Genomic DNA, 13,662 nt, shown 5'->3' with positions numbered 1-13,662 from the left:
TTTCTCGCCCTCTGTTTCTCGCCCTCTGTTTCTTGCCCTCTGTTTCTCGCCCTCTGTTTCAGCCCCTCTGTTTCAGCCCCTCTGTTTCAGCCCCTCTGTTTCAGCCCCTCTGTTTCTCACCCTCTGTTTCAGCCCCTCTGTTTCTTGCCCTCTGTTTCTCGCCATCTGTTTCAGCCCCTCTGTTTCAGCCCCTCTGTTTCAGCCCCTCTGTTTCTTGCCCTCTGTTTCTCGACCTCTGTTTCAGCCCCTCTGTTTTTCGCCCTCTGTTTCAGCCCCTGTATTTCTCGCCCTCTGTTTCAGCCACTCGGTTTCAGCCCCTCTGTTTCTCGCCCTCTGTTTCAGTCCCTCTGTTTCTCGCCCTCTGTTTCAGCCCCTCTGTTTCAGCCCCTCTGTTTCAGCCCCTCTGTTTCTCGCCCTCTGTTTCAGCCCCACTGTTTCTTGCCCTCTGTTTCTTGCCCTCTGCTTCAGCCCCTCTGTTTCAGCCCCTCTGTTTCAGCCCCTCTGTTTCTTGCCCTCTGTTTCTCGCCCTCTGTTTCAGCCCCTCTTTTTCTCGCCCTCTGTTTCATCCCCTCTGATTCAGTCCCTCTGATTCAGCCCCTCTGTTTCAGCCCCTCTGTTTCAGCCCCTCTGTTTCTCGCACTCTGTTTCTCGCCCTCTGTTTTTCGCCCTCTGTTTCAGCCCCTCTGTTTCTCGCCCTCTGTTTCAGCCACTCTGTTTCAGCCCCTCTGTTTCTCGCCCTCTGTTTCAGTCCCTCTGTTTCTCGCCCTCTGTTTCAGCCCCTCTGTTTCAGCCCCTCTGTTTCTCGCCCTCTGTTTCAGCCCCTCTGTTTCAGCCCCTCTGTTTCAGCCCCTCTGTTTCTTGCCCTCTGTTTCAGCCCCTCTGCTTCTCGCCCTCATTTCCTTCCCCTCTGTTTCTCGCCCTCTGTTTCATCACCTCTGTTTCAGCCCCTCTGTTTCAGCCCCTCTGTTTCAGCCCCTCTGTTTCTCGCCCTCTGTTTCAGCCCCTCTGTTTCTCGCCCTCTGTTTCAGCCCCTCTTTTTCAGCCCCTCTGTTTCAGCCCCTCTGTTTCAGCCCCTCTGTTTCAGTCCCTCTGTTTCTCGCCCTATGTTTCTCGCCCTCTGTTTCAGCCCCTCTGTTTCTCGCCCTCTGTTTCAGCCCCTGTGTTTCATGCCCTCCTTTTCAGCCCTTCTATTTCAGCCCCTCTGTTTCAGCCCCTCTGTTTCAGCCCCTCTGTTTCTCGCCCTCTGTTTCAGCCACTGTGTTTCACGCCCTCTGTTTCAGCCCCTCTGTTTCAGCCCCTCTGTTTCAGCCCCTCTGTTTCTCGCCCTCTGTTTCAGCCCCTCTGTTTCTTGCCCTCTGTTTCTCGCCCTCTGTTTCAGCCTCTCTGTTTCTGCCCCGCTGTTTCAGCCCCTCTGTTTCAGCCCCTCTGTTTCTCGTACTCTGTTTCAGCCCCTCTGTTTCTCGCCCTCTGTTTCAGCCCCTCTGATTCAGCCCCTCTGATTCTCGCACTCTGTATCTGCAACTCTGTTTCTCGCCCTCTGTTCCAGCCCCTCTGTTTCTCGCCCCCTGTTTCTGCCCCTCTGTTTCAGCCCCTCTCTTTCAGCCCCTCTGTTTCAGCCCATCTATTTCTGGCCCTCTGTTTCAGCCCCTCTGTTTCTGGCCCTCTGTTTCAGCCCCTCTATTTCAGCCCCTCTGTTTCAGCCCCTCTTTCAGCCCCTCTGTTTCTCGCCCTCTGTTTCAGCCCCTCTGTTTCAGCCCCTCTGTTTCAGCCCCTCTCTTTCAGTCCCTCTGTTTCTCGCCCTCTGTTCCTCGCCCTCTGTTTCAGCCCCTCTTTTTCTCGCCCTCTGTTTCAGCCCCTGTGTTTCACGCCCTCTCTTTCAGCCCCTCTGTTTCAGCCCCTCTGTTTCAGCCCCTCTGTTTCTCGCCCTGTGTTTCAGCCCCTGTGTTTCTTGCCCTCTGTTTCTCGCTCTCTGTTTCAGCACCTCTGTTTCAGCCCCTCTGTTTCAGCCCCTCTGTTTCTCGCCCTCTGTTTCAGCCCCTCTGTTTCTCGCCCTCTGATTCAGCCCATCTGGTTCTGTCCCTCTGATTCAGCCCCTCTGTTTCAGCCCCTCTGTTTCAGCCCCTCTGTTTCTCGCCCTCTGTTTCTCACCCTCTGTTTCTTGCCCTCTGTTTCTCGCCCTCTGATTCAGCCCCTCTGTTTCAGCCCCTCTGTTTCAGCCCCTCTGTTTCTCGCCCTCTGTTTCAGCCACTGTGTTTCATCCCCTCTGTTTCAGCCCCTCTGTTTCAGCCCCTCTGTTTCAGCCCCTCTGTTTCAGCCCCTCTGTTTCTCGCCCTCTGTTTCAGCCCCTCTATTTCTCGCCCTCTGTTTTTCACTCTCTGTTTCAGCCCCTCTGTTTCTCGCCCTCTGTTTCTTGCCCTCTGTTTCTCGCCCTCTGTTTCAGCCCCTCTGTTTCAGCCCCTCTGTTTCAGCCCCTCTGTTTCTCGCCCTGTGTTTCAGCCACTGTGTTTCACGCCCTCTGTTTCAGCCCCTCTGTTTCAGCCCCTCTGTTTCAGCCTCTCTGTTTCAGCCCCTCTGTTTCTCGCCCTCTGTTTCAGCACCTCTGTTTCTTGCCCTCTGTTTCTCGCCCTAAGTTTCAGCCCCTCTTTTTCTCGCCCTCTGTTTCAGCCACTCTGATTCAGTCCCTCTGATTCAGCCCCTCTGTTTCAGCCCCTCTGTTTCAGCCCCTCTGTTTCTCGCACTCTGTTTCTCGCCCTCTGTTTTTCGCCCTCAGTTTCAGCCCCTCTGTTTCTCGCCCTCTGTTTCAGCCACTCTGTTTCAGCCCCTCTGTTTATCGCCCTCTGTTTCAGTCCCTCTGTTTCTCGCCCTCTGTTTCAGCCCCTCTGTTTCAGCCCCTCTGTTTCTCGCCCTCTGTTTCAGCCCCTCTGTTTCAGCCCCTCTGTTTCTGCCCCTCTGTTTCTCGCCCTCTGTTTCAGCCCCTCTGCTTCTCGCCCTCATTTCCTTCCCCTCTGTTTCTCGCCCTCTGTTTCATCACCTCTGTTTCAGCCCCTCTGTTTCAGCCCCTCTGTTTCAGCCCCTCTGTTTCAGTCCCTCTGTTTCTCGCCCTATGTTTCTCGCCCTCTGTTTCAGCCCCTCTGTTTCTCGCCCTCTGTTTCAGCCCCTGTGTTTCATGCCCTCTGTTTCAGCCCCTCTGTTTCAGCCCCTCTGTTTCTCGCCCTCTGTTTCAGCCGCTCTGCTTCTTGCCCTCTGTTTTTCGCCCTCTGTTTCAGCCCCTCTGTTTCTCGCTCTCTGTTTCAGCCCCTCTGTTTCAGCCCCTCTGTTTCTCGCCCTCTGTTTAAGTCCCTCTGTTTCAGCCCCTCTGTTTCAGCCCCTCTGTTTCTCGCCCTCTGTTTCAGCCCCTCTGTTTCAGCCCCTCTGTTTCAGCCCCTCTGTTTCTCGCCCTCTGTTTCAGCCCCTCTGCTTCTCGCCCTCATTTCCTTCCCATCTGTTTCTCGCCCTCTGTTTCATCACCTCTGTTTCAGCCCCTCTGTTTCAGCCCCTCTGTTTCAGCCCCTCTGTTTCAGTCCCTCTGTTTCTCGCCCTATGTTTCTCGCCCTCTGTTTCAGCCACTCTGTTTCTCGCCCTCTGTTTCAGCCCCTGTGTTTCATGCCCTCTGTTTCAGCCCCTCTGTTTCAGCCCCTCTGTTTCTCGCCCTCTGTTTCAGCCCACTTGTTTCTTGCCCTCTGTTTCTCGCCCTCTGTTTCAGCCCCTCTGTTTCAGCCCCTCTGTTTCAGCCCCTCTGTTTCTCGCCCTCTGTTTCAGCCCCTCTGTTTCTCGCCCTCTGTTTCAGCCGCTCTGATTCAGTCCCTCTGATTCAGCCCCTCTGTTTCAGCCCCTCTGTTTCAGCCCCTCTGTTTCTCGCCCTCTGTTTCTTCCCCTCTGTTTATCGCCCTCTGTTTCATCACCTCTGTTTCAGCCCCTCTGTTTCAGCCCCTCTGTTTCTCGCCCTCTGTTTCAGCCCCTCTGTATCTCGCCCTCTGTTTCAGCCCCTCTGTTTTAGCCCCTCTGTTTCAGCCCCTCTGTTCAGTCCCTCTGTTTCTCGCCCTCTGTTTCTCGCCCTCTGTTTCAGCCCCACTGTTTCTCGCCCTCTGTTTCAGGCCCTGTGTTTCATGCCCTCTGTTTCAGCCGCTCTGTTTCAGCCCCTCTGTTTCAGCCCCTCTGTTTCTCACACTCTGTTTCAGCCCCTCTGTTTCTCGCCCTCGGTTTCTCGACCTCTGTTTCAGCCCCTTGTTTCAGCCCCTCTGTTTCAGCCCCTCTGTTTCAGCCCCTCTGTTTCAGCCCCACTGTTTCTCGCCCTCTGTTTCTCGCCCTCTATTTCAGCCCCTCTGTTTCTCGCCCTCTGTTTCAGCCCCTCTGTTTCTCGCCCTCTGTTTCAGCCCCTCTGATTCAGTCCCTCTGATTCAGCCCCTCTGTTTCAGCCCCTCTGTTTCAGCCCCTCTGTTTCTCGCCCTCTGTTTCTCGCCCTCTGTTTCAGCCCCTCTGTTTCTCGCCCTCTGTTTCAGCCCCTCTGATTCAGTCCCTCTGATTCAGCCCCTCTGTTTCAGCCCCTCTGTTTCAGCCCCTCTGTTTCTCGCCCTCTGTTTCTCGCCCTCTGTTTCTTGCCCTCTGTTTCTCGCCCTCTGTTTCTCGCCCTCTGTTTCTTGCCCTCTGTTTCTCGCCCTCTGTTTCAGCCCCTATGTTTCAGCCCCTCTGTTTCAGCCCCTCTGTTTCAGCCCCTCTGTTTCTCACCCTCTGTTTCAGCCCCTCTGTTTCTTGCCCTCTGTTTCTCGCCATCTGTTTCAGCCCCTCTGTTTCAGCCCCTCTGTTTCAGCCCCTCTGTTTCTTGCCCTCTGTTTCTCGACCTCTGTTTCAGCCCCTCTGTTTTTCGCCCTCTGTTTCAGCCCCTCTATTTCTCGCCCTCTGTTTCAGCCACTCGGTTTCAGCCCCTCTGTTTCTCGCCCTCTGTTTCAGTGCCTCTGTTTCTCGCCCTCTGTTTCAGCCCCTCTGTTTCAGCCCCTCTGTTTCAGCCCCTCTGTTTCTCACCCTCTGTTTCAGACCCTCTGTTTCTTGCCCTCTGTTTCTTGCCCTCTGCTTCAGCCCCTCTGTTTCAGCCCCTCTGTTTCAGCCCCTCTGTTTCTTGCCCTCTGTTTCTCGCCCTCTGTTTCAGCCCCTCTTTTTCTCGCCCTCTGTTTCATCCCCTCTGATTCAGTCCCTCTGATTCAGCCCCTCTGTTTCAGCCCCTCTGTTTCAGCCCCTCTGTTTCTCGCACTCTGTTTCTCGCCCTCTGTTTTTCGCCCTCTGTTTCAGCCCCTCTGTTTCTCGCCCTCTGTTTCAGCCACTCTGTTTCAGCCCCTCTGTTTCTCGCCCTCTGTTTCAGTCCCTCTGTTTCTCGCCCTCTGTTTCAGCCCCTCTGTTTCAGCCCCTCTGTTTCTCGCCCTCTGTTTCAGCCCCTCTGTTTCAGCCCCTCTGTTTCAGCCCCTCTGTTTCTTGCCCTCTGTTTCAGCCCCTCTGCTTCTCGCCCTCATTTCCTTCCCCTCTGTTTCTCGCCCTCTGTTTCATCACCTCTGTTTCAGCCCCTCTGTTTCAGCCCCTCTGTTTCAGCCCCTCTGTTTCTCGCCCTCTGTTTCAGCCCCTCTGTTTCTCGCCCTCTGTTTCAGCCCCTCTGTTTCAGCCCCTCTGTTTCAGCCCCTCTGTTTCAGCCCCTCTGTTTCAGTCCCTCTGTTTCTCGCCCTATGTTTCTCGCCCTCTGTTTCAGCCCCTCTGTTTCTCGCCCTCTGTTTCAGCCCCTGTGTTTCATGCCCTCCTTTTCAGCCCTTCTGTTTCAGCCCCTCTGTTTCAGCCCCTCTGTTTCAGCCCCTCTGTTTCTCGCCCTCTGTTTCAGCCACTGTGTTTCACGCCCTCTGTTTCAGCCCCTCTGTTTCAGCCCCTCTGTTTCAGCCCCTCTGTTTCAGCCCCTCTGTTTCTCGCCCTCTGTTTCAGCCCCTCTGTTTCTTGCCCTCTGTTTCTCGCCCTCTGTTTCAGCCTCTCTGTTTCTGCCCCGCTGTTTCAGCCCCTCTGTTTCAGCCCCTCTGTTTCTCGTACTCTGTTTCAGCCCCTCTGTTTCTCGCCCTCTGTTTCAGCCCCTCTGATTCAGCCCCTCTGATTCTCGCACTCTGTATCTGCAACTCTGTTTCTCGCCCTCTGTTCCAGCCCCTCTGTTTCTCGCCCCCTGTTTCTGCCCCTCTGTTTCAGCCCCTCTCTTTCAGCCCCTCTGTTTCAGCCCATCTGTTTCTGGCCCTCTGTTTCAGCCCCTCTGTTTCTCGCCCTCTGTTTCAGCCCCTCTATTTCAGCCCCTCTGTTTCAGCCCCTCTCTTTCAGCCCCTCTGTTTCTCGCACTCTGTTTCAGCCCCTCTGTTTCAGCCCCTCTGTTTCAGCCCCTCTCTTTCAGTCCCTCTGTTTCTCGCCCTCTGTTTCAGCCCCTCTTTTTCTCGCCCTCTGTTTCAGCCCCTGTGTTTCACGCCCTCTGTTTCAGCCCCTCTGTTTCAGCCCCTCTGTTTCAGCCCCTCTGTTTCTCGCCCTGTGTTTCAGCCCCTCTGTTTCAGCCCCTCTGTTTCTCGCCCTCTGTTTCAGCCCCTCTGTTTCTCGCCCTCTGATTCAGCCCATCTGGTTCTGTCCCTCTGATTCAGCCCCTCTGTTTCAGCCCCTCTGTTTCAGCCCCTCTGTTTCTCGCCCTCTGTTTCTCACCCTCTGTTTCTTGCCCTCTGTTTCTCGCCCTCTGATTCAGCCCCTCTGTTTCAGCCCCTCTGTTTCAGCCCCTCTGTTTCTCGCCCTCTGTTTCAGCCACTGTGTTTCATCCCCTCTGTTTCAGCCCCTCTGTTTCAGCCCCTCTGTTTCAGCCCCTCTGTTTCAGCCCCTCTGTTTCTCGCCCTCTGTTTCAGCCCCTCTATTTCTCGCCCTCTGTTTTTCACCCTCTGTTTCAGCCCCTCTGTTTCTCGCCCTCTGTTTCTTGCCCTCTGTTTCTCGCCCTCTGTTTCAGCCCCTCTGTTTCAGCCCCTCTGTTTCAGCCCCTCTGTTTCTCGCCCTGTGTTTCAGCCACTGTGTTTCACGCCCTCTGTTTCAGCCCCTCTGTTTCAGCCCCTCTGTTTCAGCCTCTCTGTTTCAGCCCCTCTGTTTCTCGCCCTCTGTTTCAGCACCTCTGTTTCTTGCCCTCTGTTTCTCGCCCTAAGTTTCAGCCCCTCTTTTTCTCGCCCTCTGTTTCAGCCACTCTGATTCAGTCCCTCTGATTCAGCCCCTCTGTTTCAGCCCCTCTGTTTCAGCCCCTCTGTTTCTCGCACTCTGTTTCTCGCCCTCTGTTTTTCGCCCTCTGTTTCAGCCCCTCTGTTTCTCGCCCTCTGTTTCAGCCACTCTGTTTCAGCCCCTCTGTTTCTCGCCCTCTGTTTCAGTCCCTCTGTTTCTCGCCCTCTGTTTCAGCCCCTCTGTTTCAGCCCCTCTGTTTCTCGCCCTCTGTTTCAGCCCCTCTGTTTCAGCCCCTCTGTTTCAGCCCCTCTGTTTCAGTCCCTCTGTTTCTCGCCCTATGTTTCTCGCCCTCTGTTTCAGCCCCTCTGTTTCTCGCCCTCTGTTTCAGCCCCTGTGTTTCATGCCCTCTGTTTCAGCCCCTCTGTTTCAGCCCCTCTGTTTCTCGCCCTCTGTTTCAGCCACTCTGTTTCAGCCCCTCTGTTTCTCGCCCTCTGTTTAAGTCCCTCTGTTTCAGCCCCTCTGTTTCAGCCCCTCTGTTTCTCGCCCTCTGTTTCAGCCCCTCTGTTTCAGCCCCTCTGTTTCAGCCCCTCTGTTTCTCGCCCTCTGTTTCAGCCCCTGTGTTTCATGCCCTCTGTTTCAGCCCCTCTGTTTCAGCCCCTCTGTTTCTCGCCCTCTGTTTCAGCCACTCTGTTTCAGCCCCTCTGTTTCTCGCCCTCTGTTTAAGTCCCTCTGTTTCAGCCCCTCTGTTTCAGCCCCTCTGTTTCTCGCCCTCTGTTTCAGCCCCTCTGTTTCAGCCCCTCTGTTTCAGCCCCTCTGTTTCTCGCCCTCTGTTTCAGCCCCTCTGCTTCTCGCCCTCATTTCCTTCCCCTCTGTTTCTCGCCCTCTGTTTCATCACCTCTGTTTCAGCCCCTCTGTTTCAGCCCCTCTGTTTCAGCCCCTCTGTTTCAGTCCCTCTGTTTCTCGCCCTATGTTTCTCGCCCTCTGTTTCAGCCCCTCTGTTTCTCGCCCTCTGTTTCAGCCCCTGTGTTTCATGCCCTCTGTTTCAGCCCCTCTGTTTCAGCCCCTCTGTTTCTCGCCCTCTGTTTCAGCCGCTCTGCTTCTTGCCCTCTGTTTTTCGCCCTCTGTTTCAGCCCCTCTGTTTCTCGCCCTCTGTTTCAGCCCCTCTCTTTCAGCCCCTCTGTTTCTCGCCCTCTGTTTCAGCCCCTCTGTTTCAGCCCCTCTCTTTCAGTCCCTCTGTTTCTCGCCCTCTGTTCCTCGCCCTCTGTTTCAGCCCCTCTTTTTCTCGCCCTCTGTTTCAGCCCCTGTGTTTCACGCCCTCTGTTTCAGCCCCTCTGTTTCAGCCCCTCTGTTTCAGCCCCTCTGTTTCTCGCCCTGTGTTTCAGCCCCTGTGTTTCTTGCCCTCTGTTTCTCGCTCTCTGTTTCAGCACCTCTGTTTCAGCCCCTCTGTTTCAGCCCCTCTGTTTCTCGCCCTCTGTTTCAGCCCCTCTGTTTCTCGCCCTCTGATTCAGCCCATCTGGTTCTGTCCCTCTGATTCAGCCCCTCTGTTTCAGCCCCTCTGTTTCAGCCCCTCTGTTTCTCGCCCTCTGTTTCTCACCCTCTGTTTCTTGCCCTCTGTTTCTCGCCCTCTGATTCAGCCCCTCTGTTTCAGCCCCTCTGGTTCAGCCCCTCTGTTTCTCGCCCTCTGTTTCAGCCACTGTGTTTCATCCCCTCTGTTTCAGCCCCTCTGTTTCAGCCCCTCTGTTTCAGCCCCTCTGTTTCAGCCCCTCTGTTTCTCGCCCTCTGTTTCAGCCCCTCTATTTCTCGCCCTCTGTTTTTCACCCTCTGTTTCAGCCCCTCTGTTTCTCGCCCTCTGTTTCTTGCCCTCTGTTTCTCGCCCTCTGTTTCAGCCCCTCTGTTTCAGCCCCTCTGTTTCAGCCCCTCTGTTTCTCGCCCTGTGTTTCAGCCACTGTGTTTCACGCCCTCTGTTTCAGCCCCTCTGTTTCAGCCCCTCTGTTTCAGCCTCTCTGTTTCAGCCCCTCTGTTTCTCGCCCTCTGTTTCAGCACCTCTGTTTCTTGCCCTCTGTTTCTCGCCCTAAGTTTCAGCCCCTCTTTTTCTCGCCCTCTGTTTCAGCCACTCTGATTCAGTCCCTCTGATTCAGCCCCTCTGTTTCAGCCCCTCTGTTTCAGCCCCTCTGTTTCTCGCACTCTGTTTCTCGCCCTCTGTTTTTCGCCCTCTGTTTCAGCCCCTCTGTTTCTCGCCCTCTGTTTCAGCCACTCTGTTTCAGTCCCTCTGTTTCTCGCCCTCTGTTTCAGCCCCTCTGTTTCAGCCCCTCTGTTTCTCGCCCTCTGTTTCAGCCCCTCTGTTTCAGCCCCTCTGTTTCAGCCCCTCTGTTTCTCGCCCTCTGTTTCAGCCCCTCTGCTTCTCGCCCTCATTTCCTTCCCCTCTGTTTCTCGCCCTCTGTTTCATCACCTCTGTTTCAGCCCCTCTGTTTCAGCCCCTCTGTTTCAGCCCCTCTGTTTCAGTCCCTCTGTTTCTCGCCCTATGTTTCTCGCCCTCTGTTTCAGCCCCTCTGTTTCTCGCCCTCTGTTTCAGCCCCTGTGTTTCATGCCCTCTGTTTCAGCCCCTCTGTTTCAGCCCCTCTGTTTCTCGCCCTCTGTTTCAGCCGCTCTGCTTCTTGCCCTCTGTTTTTCGCCCTCTGTTTCAGCCCCTCTGTTTCTCGCCCTCTGTTTCAGCCCCTCTGTTTCAGCCCCTCTGTTTCTCGCCCTCTGTTTAAGTCCCTCTGTTTCAGCCCCTCTGTTTCAGCCCCTCTGTTTCTCGCCCTCTGTTTCAGCCCCTCTGTTTCAGCCCCTCTGTTTCAGCCCCTCTGTTTCTCGCCCTCTGTTTCAGCCCCTCTGCTTCTCGCCCTCATTTCCTTCCCATCTGTTTCTCGCCCTCTGTTTCATCACCTCTGTTTCAGCCCCTCTGTTTCAGCCCCTCTGTTTCAGCCCCTCTGTTTCAGTCCCTCTGTTTCTCGCCCTATGTTTCTCGCCCTCTGTTTCAGCCACTCTGTTTCTCGCCCTCTGTTTCAGCCCCTGTGTTTCATGCCCTCTGTTTCAGCCCCTCTGTTTCAGCCCCTCTGTTTCTCGCCCTCTGTTTCAGCCCACTTGTTTCTTGCCCTCTGTTTCTCGCCCTCTGTTTCAGCCCCTCTGTTTCAGCCCCTCTGTTTCAGCCCCTCTGTTTCTCGCCCTCTGTTTCAGCCCCTCTGTTTCTCGCCCTCTGTTTCAGCCCCACTGTTTCTCGCCCTCTGTTTCAGGCCCTGTGTTTCATGCCCTCTGTTTCAGCCGCTCTGTTTCAGCCCCTCTGTTTCAGCCCCTCTGTTTCTCACACTCTGTTTCAGCCCCTCTGTTTCTCGCCCTCGGTTTCTCGCCCTCTGTTTCAGCCCCTTGTTTCAGCCCCTCTGTTTCAGCCCCTCTGTTTCAGCCCCTCTGTTTCAGCCCCACTGTTTCTCGCCCTCTGTTTCTCGCCCTCTATTTCAGCCCCTCTGTTTCTCGCCCTCTGTTTCAGCCCCTCTGTTTCTCGCCCTCTGTTTCAGCCCCTCTGATTCAGTCCCTCTGATTCAGCCCCTCTGTTTCAGCCCCTCTGTTTCAGCCCCTCTGTTTCTCGCCCTCTGTTTCTCGCCCTCTGTTTCTTGCCCTCTGTTTCTCACCCTCTGTTTCAGCCCCTCTGTTTCAGCCCCTCTGTTTCAGCCCCTCTGTTTCTCGCCCTGTGTTTCAGCCACTGTGTTTCACGCCCTCTGTTTCAGCCCCTCTGTTTCAGCCCCTCTGTTTCAGCCCCTCTGTTTCTCGCCCTCTGTTTCAGCACCTCTGTTTCTTGCCCTCTGTTTCTCGCCCTAAGTTTCAGCCCCTCTTTTTCTCGCCCTCTGTTTCAGCCACTCTGATTCAGTCCCTCTGATTCAGCCCCTCTGTTTCAGCCCCTCTGTTTCAGCCCCTCTGTTTCTCGCACTCTGTTTCTCGCCCTCTGTTTTTCGCCCTCTGTTTCAGCCCCTCTGTTTCTCGCCCTCTGTTTCAGCCACTCTGTTTCAGCCCCTCTGTTTCTCGCCCTCTGTTTCAGTCCCTCTGTTTCTCGCCCTCTGTTTCAGCCCCTCTGTTTCAGCCCCTCTGTTTCTCGCCCTCTGTTTCAGCCCCTCTGTTTCAGCCCCTCTGTTTCAGCCCCTCTGTTTCTCGCCCTCTGTTTCTCGCCCTCTGTTTCTTGCCCTCTGTTTCTCGCCCTCTGTTTCAGCCCCTCTGTTTCAGCCCCTCTGTTTCAGCCCCTCTGTTTCTCGCCCTGTGTTTCAGCCACTGTGTTTCACGCCCTCTGTTTCAGCCCCTCTGTTTCAGCCCCTCTGTTTCTGCCCCTCTGTTTCAGCCTCTCTGTTTCTCGCCCTCTGTTTCAGCACCTCTGTTTCTTGCCCTCTGTTTCTCGCCCTAAGTTTCAGCCCCTCTTTTTCTCGCCCTCTGTTTCAGCCACTCTGATTCAGTCCCTCTGATTCAGCCCCTCTGTTTCAGCCCCTCTGTTTCAGCCCCTCTGTTTCTCGCACTCTGTTTCTCGCCCTCTGTTTTTCGCCCTCTGTTTCAGCCCCTCTGTTTCTCGCCCTCTGTTTCAGCCCCTCTGTTTCAGCCCCTCTGTTTCTCGCCCTCTGTTTCAGTCCCTCTGTTTCTCGCCCTCTGTTTCAGCCCCTCTGTTTCAGCCCCTCTTTTTCTCGCCCTCTGTTTCAGCCCCTCTGTTTCAGCCCCTCTGTTTCAGCCCCTCTGTTTCTCGCCCTCTGTTTCAGCCCCTCTGCTTCTCGCCCTCATTTCCTTCCCCTCTGTTTCTCGCCCTCTGTTTCATCACCTCTGTTTCAGCCCCTCTGTTTCAGCCCCTCTGTTTCAGCCCCTCTGTTTCAGTCCCTCTGTTTCTCGCCCTATGTTTCTCGCCCTCTGTTTCAGCCCCTCTGTTTCTCGCCCTCTGTTTCAGCCCCTGTGTTTCATGCCCTCTGTTTCAGCCCCTCTGTTTCAGCCCCTCTGTTTCTCGCCCTCTGTTTCAGCCGCTCTGCTTCTTGCACTCTGTTTTTCGCCCTCTGTTTCAGCCCCTCTGTTTCTCGCCCTCTGTTTCAGCCACTCTGTTTCAGCCCCTCTGTTTCTCGCCCTCTGTTTAAGTCCCTCTGTTTCAGCCCCTCTGTTTCAGCCCCTCTGTTTCTCGCCCTCTGTTTCAGCCCCTCTGTTTCAGCCCCTCTGTTTCAGCCCCTCTGTTTCTCGCCCTCTGTTTCAGCCCCTCTGCTTCTCGCCCTCATTTCCTTCCCCTCTGTTTCTCGCCCTCTGTTTCATCACCTCTGTTTCAGCCCCTCTGTTTCAGCCCCTCTGTTTCAGCCCCTCTGTTTCAGTCCCTCTGTTTCTCGCCCTATGTTTCTCGCCCTCTGTTTCAGCCCCTCTGTTTCTCGCCCTCTGTTTCAGCCCCTGTGTTTCATGCCCTCTGTTTCAGTCCCTCTGTTTCAGCCCCTCTGTTTCTCGCCCTCTGTTTCAGCCCCTCTGTTTCTTGCCCTCTGTTTCTCGCCCTCTGTTTCAGCCCCTCTGTTTCAGCCCCTCTGTTTCAGCCCCTCTGTTTCTCGCCCTCTGTTTCAGCCCCTCTGTTTCTCGCCCTCTGTTTCAGCCGCTCTGATTCAGTCCCTCTGATTCAGCCCCTCTATTTCAGCCCCTCTGTTTCAGCCCCTCTGTTTCTCGCCCTCTGTTTCTTCCCCTCTGTTTATCGCCCTCTGTTTCATCACCTCTGTTTCAGCCCCTCTGTTTCAGCCCCTCTGTTTCTCGCCCTCTGTTTCAGCCCCTCTGTTTCTCGCCCTCTGTTTCAGCCCCTCTGTTTTAGCCCCTCTGTTTCAGCCCCTCTGTTCAGTCCCTCTGTTTCTCGCCCTCTGTTTCTCGCCCTCTGTTTCAGCCCCACTGTTTCTCGCCCTCTGTTTCAGCCCCTGTGTTTCATGCCCTCTGTTTCAGCCGCTCTGTTTCAGCCCCTCTGTTTCAGCCCCTCTGTTTCTCACACTCTGTTTCAGCCCCTCTGTTTCTCGCACTCTGTTTCTCGCCCTCTGTTTCAACCCCTCTGTTTCAGCCCCTCTGTTTCAGCCGCTCTGTTTCAGCCCCTCTGTTTCTCGCCCTCTGTTTCAGCCCCTCTGTTTCTCGCCCTCTGTTTCTGCCGCTCTGATTCAGTCCCTCTGATTCAGCACCTCTGTTTCAGCCCCTTTGTTTCAGCCGCTCTGTTTCTCGCCCTCTGTTTCTCGCCCGCTGTTTCTCGCCCTCTGTTTTAGCCCCTCTGTTTTTCGCCCACTGTTTCAGCCCCTCTGTTTCTCGCCCTCTATTTCAGCCCCTCTGTTTCAGCCCCTCTGTTTCTCGCCCTCTGTTTCAGCCCCTCTGTTTCTCGCCCTCTGTTTCAGCCTCTCTGTTTCTCGCCCTCTGTTTCAGCCCCTCTGTTTC

This window comes from Chiloscyllium punctatum, chromosome 22, assembly GCF_047496795.1.
Source record: "Chiloscyllium punctatum isolate Juve2018m chromosome 22, sChiPun1.3, whole genome shotgun sequence".
NCBI lineage: Eukaryota > Metazoa > Chordata > Chondrichthyes > Orectolobiformes > Hemiscylliidae > Chiloscyllium > Chiloscyllium punctatum.
This window is presented reverse-complemented; position numbering follows the sequence as displayed.